Source organism: Eumetopias jubatus, unplaced genomic scaffold (assembly GCF_037043125.1).
Source record: "Eumetopias jubatus isolate StellerSeaLion01/CBP00866 unplaced genomic scaffold, mEumJub1_p1.0 scaffold_6, whole genome shotgun sequence".
Classification (NCBI taxonomy): Eukaryota; Metazoa; Chordata; class Mammalia; order Carnivora; family Otariidae; genus Eumetopias; species Eumetopias jubatus.
This window is the reverse complement of record NW_028274812.1, coordinates 73,103,526-73,122,750: the sequence shown is the minus strand read 5'-3', so window position 1 is coordinate 73,122,750 and position 19,225 is coordinate 73,103,526.

The window sequence follows — 19,225 nt, the reverse complement described above, 5'->3', positions numbered from 1 at the left end:
GTGATTTAGGGTATATTTTGATCCGTTAGAAGAAAGTGTATCTCAAAATTTTAAAGAGAGAACAACTTATACATAGATATGCCAAAAATAAGGGTAACTACTATGAAGGGATAAAATATGACTCTAAAAATGAAAAATAAAAAATGTTTTTTTAAAAAAGGGATTGATAAGATGTTGGTTGAAAAAGGGAAAAAGAAAAATTAAAAAAAAAAACAGTAAAAAAAATTAACTTTGAAAAAGTAATGAATCATGGTAAAAAAAAGCCATGAATTTTATGTGCAGTATTCCCCTAGCATTGGAGTTGTGCCGTTCTTGATTGGTAAACTTGGTCTTGGCTTGCTGGCTGTTCGTGCTGATCTTCTGGGGGAGGGGCCTGTTGCCGTGGTTCCCAGATGTCTTTGCGGAGGCGGAATTTCCCCGCCCTTGTTGGTCCGGGCTAAGCAAGCTGCTCGGGTTTGCTCTCAGGAGCTTTTGTTCCCTGCAAGCTCTCAGTGCAGCTTTGGAGGACCAGAGTGAAAATGGTGGCCTCCCAATCTCCACCCAGAGGAGCCGAGAACTCGGGGCCCCGCTCCTCAGTGCGCCCCCAGAGAAAAGTAGTCAGGCCCTCCCGTCTCCCTGGTCTCCGGCCGCACTCCGTGCTCACCCCGCCTGTGACTGAGTGTTTCTTTCTCTGGCACCCGACTCGGTGTGGAGTCTCCAAACCCAGCAGATCCCTGCGGTGCGCTCCCGCACCGCTCCTCCCCGGGGAGGAAGGGGAGTCTCCCCAGCTCTGCCGCTTTTTGGGTCCCTGCTGGAGGAGCAGTGGCCCGACTGGGCCGCAGATCACAGTTTATGGCAACCCCCAGCTGAGAGCCCGCGCCTCGGCTCCGTCTCTGCAGCCGGCTTCCCTGCTCCGATACCTGGGAGCTCTGCCGCACTCAGGCTCCCCCAGTCTTTCTGTGACCCCGAGGGTCCTGAGACCAAACTGTTCCGCGAGGGTTCTACCCCTCGCTTAGCCACTGGAGCGACGTCCCTCAGCGGAACCGACTTCTAAAAGTTCCGATTTTGTGCTCCGCGGCTCTAGCACTTGCCAGAAGCGGCCGACGGAGGCCCCCTCCACCGCCGTCTATCCTCCCGAATATCGCCTCGGATTCACTTCTCCGCATGTCCTACCTTCCAGTAAGTGGTCGCTTCTCTGTTCAGAGAGTTGTTGCTACTCTCTTCTTCGATCTCCTGTTGAGTTCGTAGGTGTTCAGAATGGTTTGATCCCTATTCAGCTGATTTCCTGAGACCAGACGAAATCCAGGTCTCCTACTCCTCTGCCATCTTGCTCGGCCCGCTCCAAGATTTCATTCTTTTTGTTGGCTGAGTAGAATTCCATAGTACATATATAGTACCTCTTCTTTATCCATTTATCAGTTGAAGAACATTTGGGTTCTTTCCATATTTTAGTTATTGTTGATAATGCTGCTATAAACATCGGGGTTCATGTGCCCCTTCGAATCAGTATTTTTTGTATATATATTTTGTATCCTTTGGATAAATACCTATTAGTGCAATTGCTGGGTTGTAAGGTAGTTCTATTTTTAACTTTTTAAGGAACCTCCATACTGTTTTCCAGAGTGGCTACACCAGCTTGCATTCCCACCAACAGTCTAATATGCATTTTCTTCTGGTTACAAAAGTAAAATATTAATTCGTCCATTCATTTATTGAGCACCTACTGCGTGCCAGCCATTGTGTGAGTGGAGGATACTATGGTGAGCAATAATAGACATGTCCCTGATCTATGGAACTTGGAATCAGCTATATTTGAACTGAAATCAGGAGAGGAGGAAGTAACTGGGGGATGGAGAGTGAGTATATGAAAGGAACAAGAAGTACATTTCAGGGAAAGTAAACAATATGAACAAAAGCCTTGCAGCATTTCATCAAGATGGCAGTAGACTAGATGCAGAAATCTCCACTATTATTCAAAATACAACTGAAGCATATATATTTTTCCATGTTAAAGACAGAGCTGAACTCAAAAGAAACAGATATCCTCATATGCCAGAAATGAAGAAGGAACATATATAACCATGAAGATATGCAGTTTTTAAAACCATGCAGTCCTTAGGAGAAACTGGACTACTTAAGGGTTGGTATGTTCATACCTTTGTGAGACAGGAATTTAAGCCTTAAGCCCCACATACATCAAGGAGGAGGAATGGGCATTCTATTCACCAGACTGTCCAAAAATGTGCTGAAAAGCTATATACATTGCCTAAAATCTTCTTCAGCATGAACAAGGTTGCAGGAAAAAGTGGACTTTCTCAGGTTCTCAGAAAGATTCTGACAGCCACTCCCACACCCACACTGTGAGGTTTGAATTTTGAGCCTGTACCATCCACCAGTGCAGAATCAACCACCTTTCCATTACCCATGCAGTGTGGGAATCTGGAGGGGAGAAATTGGTGTCAAAGATGATTTGGAAGTAGTGAACTCAGTAGGACTTGTGCAAGGGAAGTGGTGAGCCTTGTCATCAAGAGACCTCTGTGGGCACCTGGGTGGCTCAGTTGGTTAAGCGACTGCCTTCGGCTCAGGTCATGATCCTGGAGTCCTGGGATCGAGTCCCACATCAGGCTCCCTGCTCGGTGGGGAGTCTGCTTCTCCCTCTGACCCTCTCCCCTCTTGTGCTCTCTATCTCATTTTCTCTCTCAAATAAATAAAATCTTTTAAAAAAAAAAAGAGACCTCTGCAACTCAGGGCATGGACAGGACTTCCTCTAAAGATAACTCCTCCTGGGGCGCCTGGGTAGCTCAGTTGGTTAAGCGTCTGACTCTTGAGTCCGTCGGCTCAGGTCATGATCTCAGGGTCATGAGATCGAGCCCCATGTCAGGCTCTGTACTGGATGTGAAGCCCTGCTTAGGATTCTTTCTCTCCCTCTGCCCTCCCTGTACTCTTGCTCGTTCTCTTGTTCTCTCTCTTTCTCTCAAAAAATAAGTAAATAAATAAAGATAACTCCTCCTGAAGTTAAGCTTGTAGACATAACTTATAAAACACAGGAAGAAATACAGAGCAAAAAGGGAAAGTCCAAAGACCCCCAAGTAGGAGAATTTATGCTTAATAGTGAGTATTGTTAAGTAGATTTTCAAGTGAATATTTTAACTGCACAAAGAGGAAGACGGAAATGTAAATAAAACTTTTCAAAAGGTACAGAATAAATAAGAATAGGCTGATCTGAAAATGAACCAACTAGAAAATTCCAAAAGGTATAGTAGGGGAAATAGAAAGACTCAACAAACAAGCTAAACAATAGACTAGACTCAGGTGAAGAAATCATGCATGAACTGGAACATGATCTGCATAAATCCCCCAGAACACAGCATGGACAGAAAAAGAAGTAGAAAATATGAAAAAGAATTTAGGACTATGATGGCTAGATTGAAAATCTCTAACATATGTTTAATAGATGCTTTAGAATGAAAGAGTTAAATTCCTCATATCAGTGAGATCATATGATAATTGTCTTTCTCTGATTGACTTATTTCCCTTAGCATAATACCCTTTAGTTCCATCCACATCATAGGGGAAGGGAGGGAAAAATGAAACAAGACAAAACCAGAGAGGGACACAAACCATATGAGACTCTTAATCTTGGGAAACAAACTGAGGGTTGCTGGAGTGGAGGCAGGTGTGAGGGATGGGGTAGCTGGGTGATGGACACTGGGGAGGGTATGTGCTATGGTGAGCGCTGTGAATTGTGTAAGACTGACGAATCACAGACCTCTACCTCTGAAACAAATAATACATTATGTGTTAATAAAAAAAAAAGAATGAAAGAGTTAAGAGACTAGGGAAGAGAAAACTTTAAGAATTTTCCAGATTTGAAGAAAGGGAATGTCAGAGGAAAATACATAAAAGTGAACAAAATAAATAAAATAGAAGCTTATCTACTGCCAAACATCACGAATAAACAGAAAATCTTGGAAGCTACAAGAGAGAAAAGATAGGTTTCCGGAAAAGAAGCAACAGTAAGACTGACAGAATACTTCTCTTCACCAACCAGGTGTGCCAGAGACAATGGCTGAATGTCTGAAAAATGATGAAGAAAAATAACTGTCAGTCTAGAATTCTATATCCAGCTTAACCATACTCCAAGAATTTGGAAGAAATGAAAGCATTTTCAGACATACAAAGATAAGAATATAACTTTCCAGAGACCTTCATTGATAAAACCTACTGAAGGATACGCTTCAACAAAAGGAAAATGAGTAGGCTACACAAAGCCCAGGTGAACCAAAAAAATGGCAAAGAAAGGAAGGAAGGAAGGAAGGCAGGCAGGAAGGAAGGAAGGAAGGAAGGTTAAAGAGTTATTGTCATAAGTAGGTAGGGAAATAAAAATTAAAACAAAATCTCCTCCCAACCTAGAAAACCTCTCCATAAAGATAGAAGAGAAAGAAAAAATTATTGAATAAACATTAAACAGGAATATGATGCTGAAGCTGTGCTGGGGGCGGAGCAAGATGGCGGAGGAGTAGGAGACCTGGATTTCGTCTGGTCTCAGGAAATCAGCTGAATAGGGATCAAACCATTCTGAACACCTACGAACTCAACAGGAGATCGAAGAAGAGAGTAGCAACAACTCTCTGAACAGAGAAGCGACCACTTACTGGAAGGTAGGACATGCGGAGAAGTGAATCCGAGGCGATATTCGGGAGGATAGACGGCGGTGGAGGGGGCCTCCGTCGGCCGCTTCTGGCAAGTGCTAGAGCCGCGGAGCACAAAATCGGAACTTTTAGAAGTCGGTTCCGCTGAGGGACGTCGCTCCAGTGGCTAAGCGAGGGGTAGAACCCTCGCAGAACAGTTTGGTCTCAGGACCCTCGGGGTCACAGAAAGACTGGGGGAGCCTGAGTGCGGCAGAGCTCCCAGGTATCGGAGCAGGGAAGCCGGCTGCAGAGACGGAGCCGAGGCGCGGGCTCTCAGCTGGGGGTTGCCATAAACTGTGATCTGCGGCCCAGTCGGGCCACTGCTCCTCCAGCAGGGACCCAAAAAGCGGCAGAGCTGGGGAGACTCCCCTTCCTCCCCGGGGAGGAGCGGTGCGGGAGCGCACCGCAGGGATCTGCTGGGTTTGGAGACTCCACACCGAGTCGGGTGCCAGAGAAAGAAACACTCAGTCACAGGCGGGGTGAGCACGGAGTGCGGCCGGAGACCAGGGAGACGGGAGAGCCTGACTACTTTTCTCTGGGGGCGCACTGAGGAGCGGGGCCCCGAGTTCTCGGCTCCTCTGGGTGGAGATTGGGAGGCCACCATTTTCACTCTGGTCCTCCAAAGCTGCACTGAGAGCTTGCAGGGAACAAAAGCTCCTGAGAGCAAACCCGAGCAGCTTGCTTAGCCCGGACCAACAAGGGCGGGGAAATTCCGCCTCCGCAAAGACATCTGGGAACCACGGCAACAGGCCCCTCCCCCAGAAGATCAGCACGAACAGCCAGCAAGCCAAGACCAAGTTTACCAATCAAGAACGGCACAACTCCAATGCTAGGGGAATACTGCACATAAAATTCATGGCTTTTTTTTACCATGATTCATTACTTTTTCAAAGTTAATTTTTTTTACTGTTTTTTTTTTTAATTTTTCTTTTTCCCTTTTTCAACCAACATCTTATCAATCCCTTTTTTAAAAAAACATTTTTTATTTTTCATTTTTAGAGTCATATTTTATCCCTTCATAGTAGTTACCCTTATTTTTGGCATATCTATGTATAAGTTGTTCTCTCTTTAAAATTTTGAGATACACTTTCTTCTAACGGATCAAAATATACCCTAAATCACTAGTGTATGGCTTTGTTCTAGTCTCCTGCCTGATCACATTCTCTCCCTTTTTTTTCTTTTTTTTTAAAATCTTCTTATTTCTTTTTTCAAACAACTTCTTATCTTATCAATTCCTTTTATAAAACCTTTTATAATTTTCATCTTTACAGTCATCTTCCATCCCTTCATTGTATCAACCCTTATATTGTACATATGTAAGTCTTTCTTCCTTTAAAATTTTAGGAGGCACTTTCTTCTAACAGACCAAAATACACCCAAAATCTAGTGTGTGGCACTGATCTATGCACTAGCCTGATCATATTTGATCATATTCTGTTTTTTGTTTTGTTTTGTTCTGTTTTTGTTTGTTTTTATCTTTTTCTTTTTCTTTTTCTTCTCTTTCTTTTTTCTTTCTTTCCCTTTCTTTTCCCCTGGTTTCAGGTCTTTTCTGATTTGTATAGAGTATATTTGCTGGGGACGTTGTTAACCTGTTAGCATTTTGTTCTCTCATTCATCTGTTCTCCTCTGGACAAAATGACAAGACGAAAAAAATCACCTCAGCAAAAAGAACAAGAGGTAGTACCGTCTGCCAGGGACCTACTCAAAACGGACATTAGTACGATGTCAGACCTAGAGTTCAGAATCATGACTTTAAAGATACTAGCTGGGCTTGAAAAAAGCGTGGAAGTTATTAGAGAAACCCTTTGTGGAGAAATAAAAGAACTAAAATCTAACCAAGTCGAAATCAAAAAGGCTATTAATGAGGTGCAATCAAAAATGGGGGCACTAACTGCTAGGATAAATGAGGCAGAAGAGAGAATCAGCGATATAGAAGACCAAATGATGGAAAATAAAGAGGCTGAGAAAAAGAGAGAGAAACAACTACAGGATCACGAGGGCAGAATTCGAGAGATAAGCGATACGATAAGACGAAACAACATTAGAATAATTGGGATCCCAGAAGAAGAAGAAAGAGAGAGAGGGGCAGAAGGTATATTGGAGCAAATTATAGCAGAGAACTTCCCTAATGTGAGGAAGGAAACAGGCATCAAAATCCAGGAGGCACAGAGAACCCCTCTCAAAATCAATAAAAATAGGTCAACACCCCGACATCTGATAGTAAACCTTACGAGTCTCAGAGACAAAGAGAAAATCCTGAAAGCAGCTCGGGAGAAGAGATATGTAACCTACAATGGTAGAAATGTTAGATTGGCAACAGACCTATCCACAGAGACCTGGCAGGCCAGAAAGGACTGGCATGATATCTTTAGAGCACTAAACGAGAAAAATATGCAGCCAACAATACTATATCCAGCTAGGCTGTCATTGAAAATAGAAGGAGAGGTAAAAAGCTTCCAGGACAAACAAAAACTGAAGGAATTGGCAAACACGAAACCAGCCCTCCAAGAAATATTGAAAGGGGTCCTCTAAGCAAAGAGAGAGCCTAAAAGCAGCATAGATCAGAAAGGAACACAGACAATATACAGTCACAGTCACCTTACAGGCAATACAATGGCACTAAATTCATATCTTTCAATAGTTACCCTGAATGTAAACGGGCTAAATGCCCCAATCAAAAGACACAGGCTATCAGATTGGATTAAAAAACAAGACCCATCAATATGCTGTCTGCAAGAGACTCATTTTAGACCCAAAGACACCCCCACATTGAAAGTGAGGGGGTGGAAAACCATTTACCATGCTAATGGACACCAAAAGAAAGCTGGGGTGGCAATCCTTATATCAGATAAATTAGATTTTAAAACACAGACTGTAATAAGAGATGAAGAAGGACACCATATCTTACTCAAAGGGTCTATCCAACAAGAAGATCTAACGATTGTAAATATCTATGCCCCGAACATGGGAGCAGCCAATTATATAAGGCAATTAATAACAAAAGCAAAGAAACACATTGACAACAATACAATAATACTGGGGGACTTTAACAGCCCCCTGACTGAAATGGACAGATCATCTAAGCAAAAGATCAACAAGGAAATAAAGACTTTAAATGACACACTGGACCAAATGGACTTCACAGACATATTCAGAACATTCCATCCCAAAGCAACGGAATACATATTCTTCTCTAGTGCCCATGGAACATTCTCCAGAATTGATCACATCCTAGGTCACAAATCAGGTCTCAACCAATACCAAAAGATTGGGATTATTCCCTGCATATTTTCAGACCACAATGCTTTGAAACTAGAACTCAATCACAAGAGGAAAGTCGGAAAGAACTCAAATACATGGAGGCTAAAGAGCATCCTACTAAAGAATGAATGGGTCAACCAGGAAATTAAAGAAGAATTAAAAAAATTCATGGAAACCAATGAAAATGACAACACAACTGTTCAAAATCTTTGGGATACAGCAAAGGCAGTCCTGAGAGGAAAGTATATAGCAATACAAGCCTTTCTCAAGAAACAAGAAAGGTCTCAAATACACAGCCTAACCCTACACCTAAAGGAGCTGGAGAAAGAACAGCAAATAAAGCCTAAACCCAGCAGGAGAAGAGAAATAATAAAGATCATAGAGCAGAAATCAATGAAATAGAAACCAAAAGAACAGTAGAACAGATCAACGAAACTAGGAGCTGGTTCTTTGAAAGAATTAACAAGATTGATAAACCCCTGGCCAGACTTATCAAAAAGAAAAGAGAAATGACCCAAATCAACAAAATCATGAATGAAAGAGGAGAGATCACAACCAACACCAAAGAAATACAAACAATTGTAAGACCAAATTATGAGCAACTCTATGCCAGCAAATTAGATAACCTGGAAGAAATGGGTGCATTCCTAGAGATGTATCAACTCCCAAAATTGAACCAGGAAGAAATAGAAAACCTGAACAGACCTATAACCACTAAGGAAATTGAAGCAGTCATCAAAAATCTCCCAACAAACAAAAGCCCAGGGCCAGATGGCTTCCCAGGGGAATTCTGTCAAACATTTAAAGAAGAATTAATACCTATTCTCCTGAAACTGTTCCAAAAAATAGAAATGGAAGGAAAACTTCCAAACTCATTTTATGAGGCCACCATTACCTTGATCCCCAAACGAGACAAAGACCCCATCAGAAAGGAGAATTACAGACCAATATCCTTGATGAACATGGATGCAAAAATTCTCACCAAAATACTAGCCGATAGGATCCAACAGTACATTAAAAGGATTATTCACCACGACCAAGTGGGATTTATCCCTGGGCTGCAAGGTTGGTTCAACATCCGCAAATCAGTCAGCGTGATACAATACATTAACAAAAGAAAGAACAAGAATCATATGATCCTCTCAATAGATGCAGAAAAAGCATTTGACAAAGTACAGCATCCTTTCTTGATCAAAACTCTTCAGAGTATAGGGATAGAGGGTACCTACCTCAATATCCTAAAAGCCATCTATGAAAAACCTACAGCGAATATCATTCTCAGTGGGGAAAAGCTCTCAGCTTTTCCCCTAAGGTCTGGAACGCGGCAGGGATGTCCACTATCACCACTGCTATTCAACATAGTATTAGAAGTCCTAGCCACAGCAATCAGACAACAAAAAGAAATCAAAGGCATCCAAATTGGCAAAGAGGAAGTCAAACTCTCACTCTTTGCAGATGATGTGATACTGTATGTGGAAAACCCAAAAGACTCCACCCCAAAACTGCTAGAACTCATACAGGAATTCAGTAAAGTAGCAGGATATAAAATCAATGCACAGAAATCAGTGGCATTCCTATACACCAACAACAAGACAGAAGAGAGACAAATCAAGGAGTCGATCCCATTTACAATTGCACCCAAAACCATAAGATACCTAGGAATAAATTTAACCAAAGAGGCAAAGGATCTGTACTCAGAAAACTATAAAATACTCATGAACGAAATTGAAGAAGACACAAAGAAATGGAAAAACGTTCCATGCTCATGGATTGGAAGAACAAACATTGTGAGGATGTCAATGCTACCTAGAGCAATCTACACATTCAATGCAATCCCCATCAAAATAGCATCCACTTTTTTCAAAGAACTGGAACAAATAATCCTAAAATTTGTATGGAACCAGAAGAGACCCCGAATAGCCAGAGGAATATTGAAAAAGAAAAGCAAAGCTGGCGGCATCACAATTCCGGACCTCCAGCTCTATTACAAAGCTGTCATCATCAAGACAGTATGGTACTGGCACAAAAACAGACACATAGAGCAATGGAACAGAATAGAGAGCCCAGAAATGGACCCTCAACTCTATGGTCAACTCATCTTTGACAAAGCAGGAAAGACTGTCCAATGGAAAAAAGACAGTCTCTTCAACAAATGGTGTTGGGAAAATTGGACAGCCACATGCAGAAGAATGAAACTGGACCACTTCCTTACACCACACACAAAAATAGACTCCAAATGGTTGAAAGACCTAAACGTGAGACAGGAGTCCATCAAAATCCTAAAGGAGAACTCAGGCAGCAGCCTCTTCGACCTCAGCCGCAGCAACTTCTTCCTAGAAACATCGCCAAAGGCGAGGGAAGCCAGGGCAAAAATGAACTATTGGGATTTCATCAAGATAAAAAGCTTTTGCACAGCAAGAGAAACAGTCCACAAAACCAAAAGAGAACCGACAGAATGGGAGAAAACATTTGCAAATGACATATCAGATAAAGGGCTAGTATCCAAAATCTATAAAGAACTTATCAAACTCAACACCCAAAGAACAAATAATCCAATCAAGAAATGGGCAGAAGACATGAACAGACATTTTTCCAAAGAAGACATCCAAATGGCCAACAGACACATGAAAAAGTGCTCAACATCACTCGGCATCAGGGAAATCCAAATCAAAACCTCAATGAGATACCACGTCACACCAGTCAGAATGGCTAAAATTAACAAGTCAGGAAATGACAGATGTTGGCGGGGATGTGGAGAAAGGGGAACCCTCCTACACTGTTGGTGGGAATGCAAGCTGGTGCAACCCCTCTGGAAAACAGTGTGGAGGTTCCTCAAACAGTTGAAAATAGAGCTACCATATGATCCAGCAATTGCACTACTGGGTATTTACCACAAAGATACAAATGTAGGGACCCGAAGGGGTACGTGCACCCCAATGTTTATAGCAGCAATGTCCACAATAGCCAAACTGTGGAAAGAGCCAAGATGTCCATCGACAGATGAATGGATAAAGAAGAGGTGGTATATATACACAATGGAATATTATGCAGCCATCAAAAGGAATGAGATCTTGCCATTTGCAACGACGTGGATGGAACTGGAGGGTGTTATGCTGAGTGAAGTAAGTCAATCAGAGAAAGACCTGTATCTTATGACCTCGCTGATATGAGGAATTTTTAACCTCAGGAAACAAACTGAGGGTTGCTGGAGTGGTGGGGGGTGGGAGGGATGGGGTGGCTGGGTGATAGACATTGGGGAGGGTATGTGCTATGGTGAGCGCTGTGAATTGTGCAAGACTGTTGAATCACAGATCTGTACTTCTGAAACAAATAATGCAACATATATTAAGAAAAAAGAAAAAGAAGAAGATAGCAGGAGGGGAAGAATGAAGGGGAGTAAATCGGAGGGGGAGACGAACCATGAGAGAGGATGGACTCTGAAAAACAAACTGAGGGTTCTAGAGGGGAGGGGGGTGGGGGGATGGGTTAGTCTGGTGATGGGTATTAAGGAGGGCACGTTCTGTGTGGAGCACTGGGTGTTATGCACAAAGAATGAATCATGGAACACTACATCAAAAACTAATGATGTAATGTATGGTGATTTACATAACAATAAAAAATTTTAAAAAAAGAATATGATGCTGATCACAGGCAATAAGCTAGAGGTTTCAAAGAAGAAAATCTTACCTTTTTATGTACCTAAATAGATATAGCCCATTGTATTCCTGTTTGCAAGATAAAATTGCTAAGTTTTTTTTGTCTTTATGATTGTAAATAGGGTTTGCCATTTGGATTCAGGGGATAGCTGAAGTCAGGCCCACCTTCTCCCCAGTTACCAGCACCTGGATTCCAGAGGCACTTTTGTCTTTGAAAGCTTTTCTGGTAATTCCAAAATCATACCTGGAAGTGATTAGCCTCTCCCCTTGCTCAAAAAGCCATTCAAGTTCAAAAGTTCCAATCTGAACTAATGTTCAAAGCAGTTAAGATTAGTAGTCAGGAGATGAGGGCCCTTGTCCTGATTGTGTGGGCTAATGAGCTCTGAGGACTCCAGCAAGTCATTTCATCTTGCTGGTGTGAATGCAAAATGAGGGAGTGAGGCTAAATGAGTTCACAGATCCCTTAACTCTGAGTCTGTGTGCCTCTATTTAGGACAAGCTCGATTTGGCTGTGTGTGATGGACTCCTTTTCCTGTTCTTGAAGAGCTTTGGAGTTAGTTCCGTCCTGGAGAACAGAGCTCCTTTCAGGCTTAATGCAAATAATAACCATGAGAGAGAATAAATGAGCAGCTGCCATCTATTCATCCCACTGGGCGGGGGCCAAGCACTGAGGAGGCAAGGTCACAGACTCTAGCCTGATGCCAGAAGAAGATGCTGAGGTTTGTGGGGAAAAATCACTAGTGCATCAAACCGCAAAAGTCAGTGTCTTAAAACAACAACCATTTTATTTGCCCCCAACCCTGTGGGTCTACGCTGGGCCCAGAGTTAGCTAAAAGGCTCATCTGCTGGTCTGCCTGGTGTCTCATGCAGTTGCAGCCATCGAAGAGCTCCCCTGGGCTGGGTGGCCCAAGACAGCACAAGTAGCATGTCTGAAATTTGGTATTGTCTGCTGGGGTGGTGTGTGTGTCCCCAACCAGCTAATCAAAGCTTTTTTGTTGGAAAGCAGTGTTCCTAGAGGGTAAGAGCACAAACCCCTCACAGGGCCTCTGGAGGCATTACCTTGAATGTTGAACTTCGCACATCATCCCCTGCACTCTACCCATCAAGCAAGACACAGGCCTGCCCAGACTCAAGGGGGAGGAGAAACAGACTCCACCAATGGCCAGGAGTGGCAGAGTCACACTGCAAGGGGAAGTGAGTGAGAGCATGGGAAGGGTATTGTAACCATCCTTATAAACTAATATCCACACTAATCACAGGCAGCATCTCTAGCCCAGCATGAAGCAGGCATCCAGTAAACACTTGTTTAAAGGATGTATGTCCTTAGTTGCAAAGGCTATGGGTCCTTCTCTCTCCTAGGAGAAAGTAACAGTGATATAGATTAGATGTCTTCCTGGCGGAGAATCGGTTGAATCACTGCTGAGTACAAACTCTAGTGTATGTGACTGGCGGGAGTCGGTATATTTTTTCTTTGGCTTGCAATGGGATTGTTGTTTCCCTTTGTTCTGTGGATATAACACATACTGACATGGAATGTTGACCCCATAAGAAACCCTGTATAATGATAGTTACACTTCCGTAAGAAAAATACTAGGTCAGGTTTGATTACCAGATTCACCCACAGCAAATAAGATACGTATTGTTCTCTTCACTACCCTCTTAGCTTCATAAGTGAAAAAACTGTCCAATCAACTCAATCAAATTCAACCGATATGTATTTAATGCCTAATTATTGCCAGTAATATAGTCCCTAGAAATAAAGATGACATGGAAAGGTGTGTGCCTCCTCCCCCATGCTTGACTCCTCCCAGCCCAGGTTTCATTAGATCTGGAGGTATAGAATGTTCCTACTGTTCTTACTGTTTCAGCCTCAAGAATGACATCCAAGAGGATGGGCTGTCCCAGCTACCGAAATGAAAAGTTATGAGCATACTTGTAGTATGTTTTCATTTGCATATGCTATTCTTTCTGAATGAAATGCCTTTCTCCTCTTTTCTCTCATCCCAGGGGTTCCTCCTCTGACACAACACTCTACCCGAGCCAGGTGGTTGGTCATCCATCCACCAGGCTCTTCATTAACCTGGATATAGCTCATTTGTACACCCATCATACCTACTGTACTGTTGGTGTATGTGTCCATCTCTTCTAGAACTTTCAGCCTCCCGAGAACACATAGTTTCTTACTTATCTCTATAACTTTATGCAAATGCTCAATAAATGTTAGATAAATGATTCCAGAAATGGGCAAAAGAAGGAACAAAGGAATACTAAGTTAAAGAGCAGTAGATAACTTGAGCTAACATTCCGGGGCCCACAGTGCAAGTTGACCTGTAACTCTCATTCAAGACAACAGAACTCATTCCCCTTTGTTTCTGCCTCCTTCATTCTTCTTCCTCTAACATGAAGTAAATTTAAAACTCTGTAGTCAGTTTTTGTATGTTACTCTCAAGGGATTCTAGATAATGACTTTTTATAAGAAGAAAGATCCTAGGGGGCACCTGGGTGGCTCAGTCGGTTAAGTGTCTCAGGTCATGATCTCAGGGTCCTGGGATCAAGTCCTACATCAGGCTCCCTGCTCAGTGGGGAGCCTGCTTCTCCTTCTGCCTTCTGCTCTCCCTGCTTGTGGTCTCTCTTTCTCTCTCTCTCTCTGTCAAATAAATAAATAAAATCTTTAAAAAAGAAGAAAGATCCCTGTTATTTACTTTCCATGATCTTTTAACCAAAAGATTATATTTCATGTTTAAATGCCTAAATTATCTCTTCATATGCCACATAACAATGTTATTTCTTATTTTGACAGGAGCTGTTGGGTTTACTTAATAAAAATGGGACATAACTGCACTGGAAACATACTAAGCATTCTGGTGAGGTTGGTTTTAATCAGGTACAAAATAGCTAGGGAAGGTTGTGCTAAGTCATGGTTCTACCATCTTTGCTGTAGCTCTGCTGGATGAAAGGCAGCTGGAGAAATCATGTTTAGTCTCTCAAAGTGGCAGCCACAAGGCACAAAAGTTAAATAACTGACTCTGGTTTAGTCACAGCCTTACCACGAATGTGTGCCACCAGAGCTGGGTAATCAAAGAATCCAGTCAAACAACCAAAATTATAATAAATCCCCAATGATATGATTATGTTTAAAGTAATAATATGGTAGCATTAGGAGATAATGTCTTTAATAGTCTAACGATGAAAGTCCCTGAAATTCTTGAAGGCAGATTTTACTATATCCCTGTTTATGACATCATCCTCAAACATGACTGATACACACAGAATAAATTAGATACCTAACTGATACTCAGAGCTGAGATAGGAATGTATGAGTCAGAAACTATTTGGAACCTAAGTCCAACAGTTGTAGCTAATTAAATCATAAAACTTAGACCAGAATCTGTTGAATGCCCTAAGATCTTATATTACTGAGGACGTGCAAGAATGAAATGCAGTGAAAAAGACCCAAAAAAGTGGAACCAAATGAAAGGAAACAGCAAAGTTTCAAAGAATTACTCACCAAAGATAATTCTTCTGTGATTTTCCTAAGCAATTATTCTTCTTCATTCAACTTGATCTCTCCTGGTATGAAAATAAACATGCCAGGAATTAGTTAGAATGATGGTTCTCCAACCTCACTCATTATCTGAGTTACCTAGAGTGTTTTTTAAATATATGTATTCCCATTCCCATTTCAGACTCTCTGAATATGAATCTGGAATCTCCCAGGAGTCTGTATTTTTCAATCTCCCCAGGTAATTCTCTCTTTTTTTAAATTAATTTTTTAATTTAAATTCAATTAGCCAACATATAGTACATCATTAGTTTCAGATATAGATTTCAATAATTCATCAGTTGCATATAACACCCAAATTTTAGTTACTTAACATACAGTGCAATATTGGTTTCAGGAGTAGAATTCAGTGATTCATCACATACATACAACACCCAGTGCTCATCACAAGTGCCCTCTTTAATACCCATCACCCAACTGGCCCATTCCCCGCCCACCTCCCTCCATCAACCCTAAGTTTATTCTCTATTGTTAAGAGTCTCTTATGGTTTGCTTCCCTCTCTTGCCCCCCCCATTCCATATGTTCATCTGTTTTCTTTCTTAAATTCCACATACGGGTGAGATCATATGGTATTTGTCTTTCTCTGACTTATTTCACTTAACATAATACATTCAAGTTCCCTGCATGTCATTGCAAAAGGCAAGATTTCATTCTTTTTGATGGTGGAGTAATACTTTATTATATATATATATATATATATATATATATATATATATATATATATATATACAGTATTATATAAATACACACACACACACACACACACACCCTGTATCTTCTTTAGCCATTCATCAGTCGATGGACATTTGGGCTCTTTCCATAGTTTGGCTACTGTTGATAATGCTTCTATAAACATCTGGGTGCATGTACCCTTTCAAATCTGTATTTTTGTATCCTTTGGGTAAATGCCTAGTAGTGCAATTGCTGGGTCATAGAGTAATTCTATTTTTAACTTTTTGAGGAACCTCCATACTGTTGTCCAGAGTGGCTGCACCAGTTTTCATTCCCACCAACAGTGCAAGAGTGTTCCCCTTTCTCTGCATCCTTGCCAAAACCTGTTGTTTCTTGTGTTGTTAATTTAGCCATCCTGACAGGTGTGAAGTGGTATCTCATCATGGTTTTGATTTGTATTTCCCTGATAATGAGTGATGTTGAACAACTTTTTATGTGTCTGTTAGCCATCTGTATGTCTTCTTTGGAAAAGTGTCTATTCATGTCTTCTGCCCATTTCTTAACTGGATTATTGTTTTTTGGGTGTTGAGTTTGAATAAGTTCTTTATAGATTGTGGATACTAACCCTTTATCAGATATGTCATTTGCAAATATCTTCTTCCATTCCACAGGCTGCCTTTTAGTTTTTTGTTGTTGTTGTTGTTTTTGTTTTAGTTTTTTTTTTTTTTTTGGTTTGGTTTTTAAAGATTTTATTTATTTATTTAACAGAGACACAGCGAGAGAGGGAACACAAGTGGGGGGGTGGGAGAGGGAGAAGCAGGCTTCCTGCGCAGCAGGAGCCCAATGCGGGGCTCGATCCCAGGACCCTGGGATCATGACCTGAGCCGAAGGCAGACGCTTAACGACTGAGCCACCCAGGCACCCTGCCTTTTAGTTTTGTTGATTGTTTCCTTTGCTGTGCAGAAGCTTTTTATGTTGATGAGGTCCCAACAGTTCATTTTTACTTTTGTTTCCCTTGCCTCTGGCAACATGTCTAGTAAGAATTTGCTACAGCTGAGGTCAAACATGTTGCTGCCTATGTTCTCTTCTAGTATTTTGATGGTTTCCTGTCTCACCTATAGGTCTTTCATCCATGTGAATTTATTTTTGTGTGTGGTGTAAGAGAGTGGTCCAGTTTCTTCTGCATGTTGCTGTCCAGTTTCCCCAACACCATTTGTTGAAGACTGTCTTTTTTCCATTGGATATTCTTTCCTGCTTTGTCAAACATTAGTCAACCATGTAGTTGTGGGTCCATTTCTGGGTTTTCTGTTCTGTTCTACTGATCTATGTGTCTGTTTTTGTGCCAGTACCATACCATCTTGATGACTACAGTTTTGTAATATAGTTTGAAATCTGGAATTGTGATGCCTCCGGGTTTGTTTTTCTTTTTAGGATCACTTTGGCTATTCAGGGTCTTTTGTGGTTCCATCCAAATTTAAGATTGTTTGTTCTAGCTCTATGAAAAATGCTGGCGGTATTTTGATAGGAATTACACTGAGTGTGTAGATTGCTTTGGGTAGTATAGACATTTTAACAATGTCTGTTTTTCTAATTCATGAGCATAGAATGCTTTTCCATTTCTTTGTGCCCTGTCCAATTTCTTTCATAAGTGGTCTATAACTTTCAGAGTACAGGTCTTTTACCTCTTTAGTTAGGTTTATTCCTAGGTATCTTATTGGTTTTGGTGCAATTGCAAATGGGATCGATTCCTTGATTTCTTTTTCTGCTATTTCATTACTGGTGTATAGAAATGCAACAGATTTCTGCACATTGATTTTACATTCTGCGACTTTGCTGAATTCATGTATTAGTTCTAGTAATTATTTAGTGGAGTCTTTTGCGTTTTCCACATAGAGTATTATGTCATCTGCAAATAGTGAAAGTTTGACTTCTTCCTTGCCAATTTGAATGCCTTTTATTTCATTTTGTTGTCTGATTACTGAGGCCAAGATTTCCAGTAATATATTAAATAGTAATGGTGAGAGTAAGACAAGACATCCTTGTCTTATTCCTGACCATAGGGGAAAGGCTCTCAGTTTTTCCCCATTGAGGATGATATTATCTGTGTGTCCTTCATATATGGCCTTTATGATGTTGAGGTATGTTCCGTCTATCCCTTCTTTGTTGGGGGTTTTTATCAAGAATAGATGCTGTATTTTGTTAAATGCTTTTTCCACATCTATTGACATGATCATATGGCTCTTAACCTTTCTTTTAATGATATGGTGTATCACACTGATTGATTTGCAAATATTGAACCACCCCGGCAGCCCAGGAATAAATCCCACTTGATCACAGTGAATAATTCTTTTAATGTACTATTGAATTCAATTTGCTAATATTTTATTGAGAGTTTTTACAACCATGTTCATCGGGGATATTGGCCTGTAATCTTCCTTTTTAGTGGGGTGTTTGTCTGGTTTTGGAATCAAGGTAATGCTGGCCTCATAGAATGAGTTTGGAAGTTTTCCTTCCATTTCTTTTTTTGGAACAGTTTGAGAAGAATAGGTATTAACTCTAACTCCTTTAGATGTAAAGTTAGATTGTGTATTTGAGACTTTTCTTGCTTCTTGAGGTAGGCCTCCCAGGTAATTCTCATGATCAGCCACCCTTAGCAATCTTTGCTTTAAACTAGTAATTAAAAAACCAAAACAAAAAAACTTCACCAAACTTAAAGGCGTATGGTTATGGGCTGAACTGTGTTCTCCCAAAATTCATATGTTGAAGTCCTAACCCCAGTATCTCAGAATGTGACTGTATTTAGAGATGGGGTCTTTAAAGAGGTAATTAAGTTAAAACAAGGTCATTAGGGTGGGTCTTAATCCAATATGACCATTATGTTTGTAAGAAGAAATTAGGACACAGAGAGGTACAGAGGGAAGACCACGTGAAAACAGAGAGAAGACAGCCATCTACAAGCCAAGGAAAGAGGCCTCAGAAGAAACCAACCTTGCCAACACCTTGACCTCAGGATTCTAGCCTCCAGAACTATAAGAAAGTAAATTTCTGTTGGTTAAGCCACCTAGTCTTTAGTACTTTGTTACTGCAACCCTAGAAACTAATATGTGTACTAATATGTGTACTATTAATTTGTCAAGTGACAGACATGAATAAGAAGACATTGTAAAGGATGCCTTGCATAATGAAGAAACATTATATATCAAAGGAAAAATAGTTCCACTGAAATGGCTAATTAATTGTTAAGTTTCAGTTCTATTCAATTTCAATAGGAAGAAAAGTTGCTGAGGGAGAAGGGAAAGGAAAAGGAGAGAAAAGAGTCCAAGAGAGAACGGGAATGACAAAGAGCTAGTAAAATGGGAGAAATGGGGGACATTCAGGAAAATGCAAACAAAATTAAGGGTGG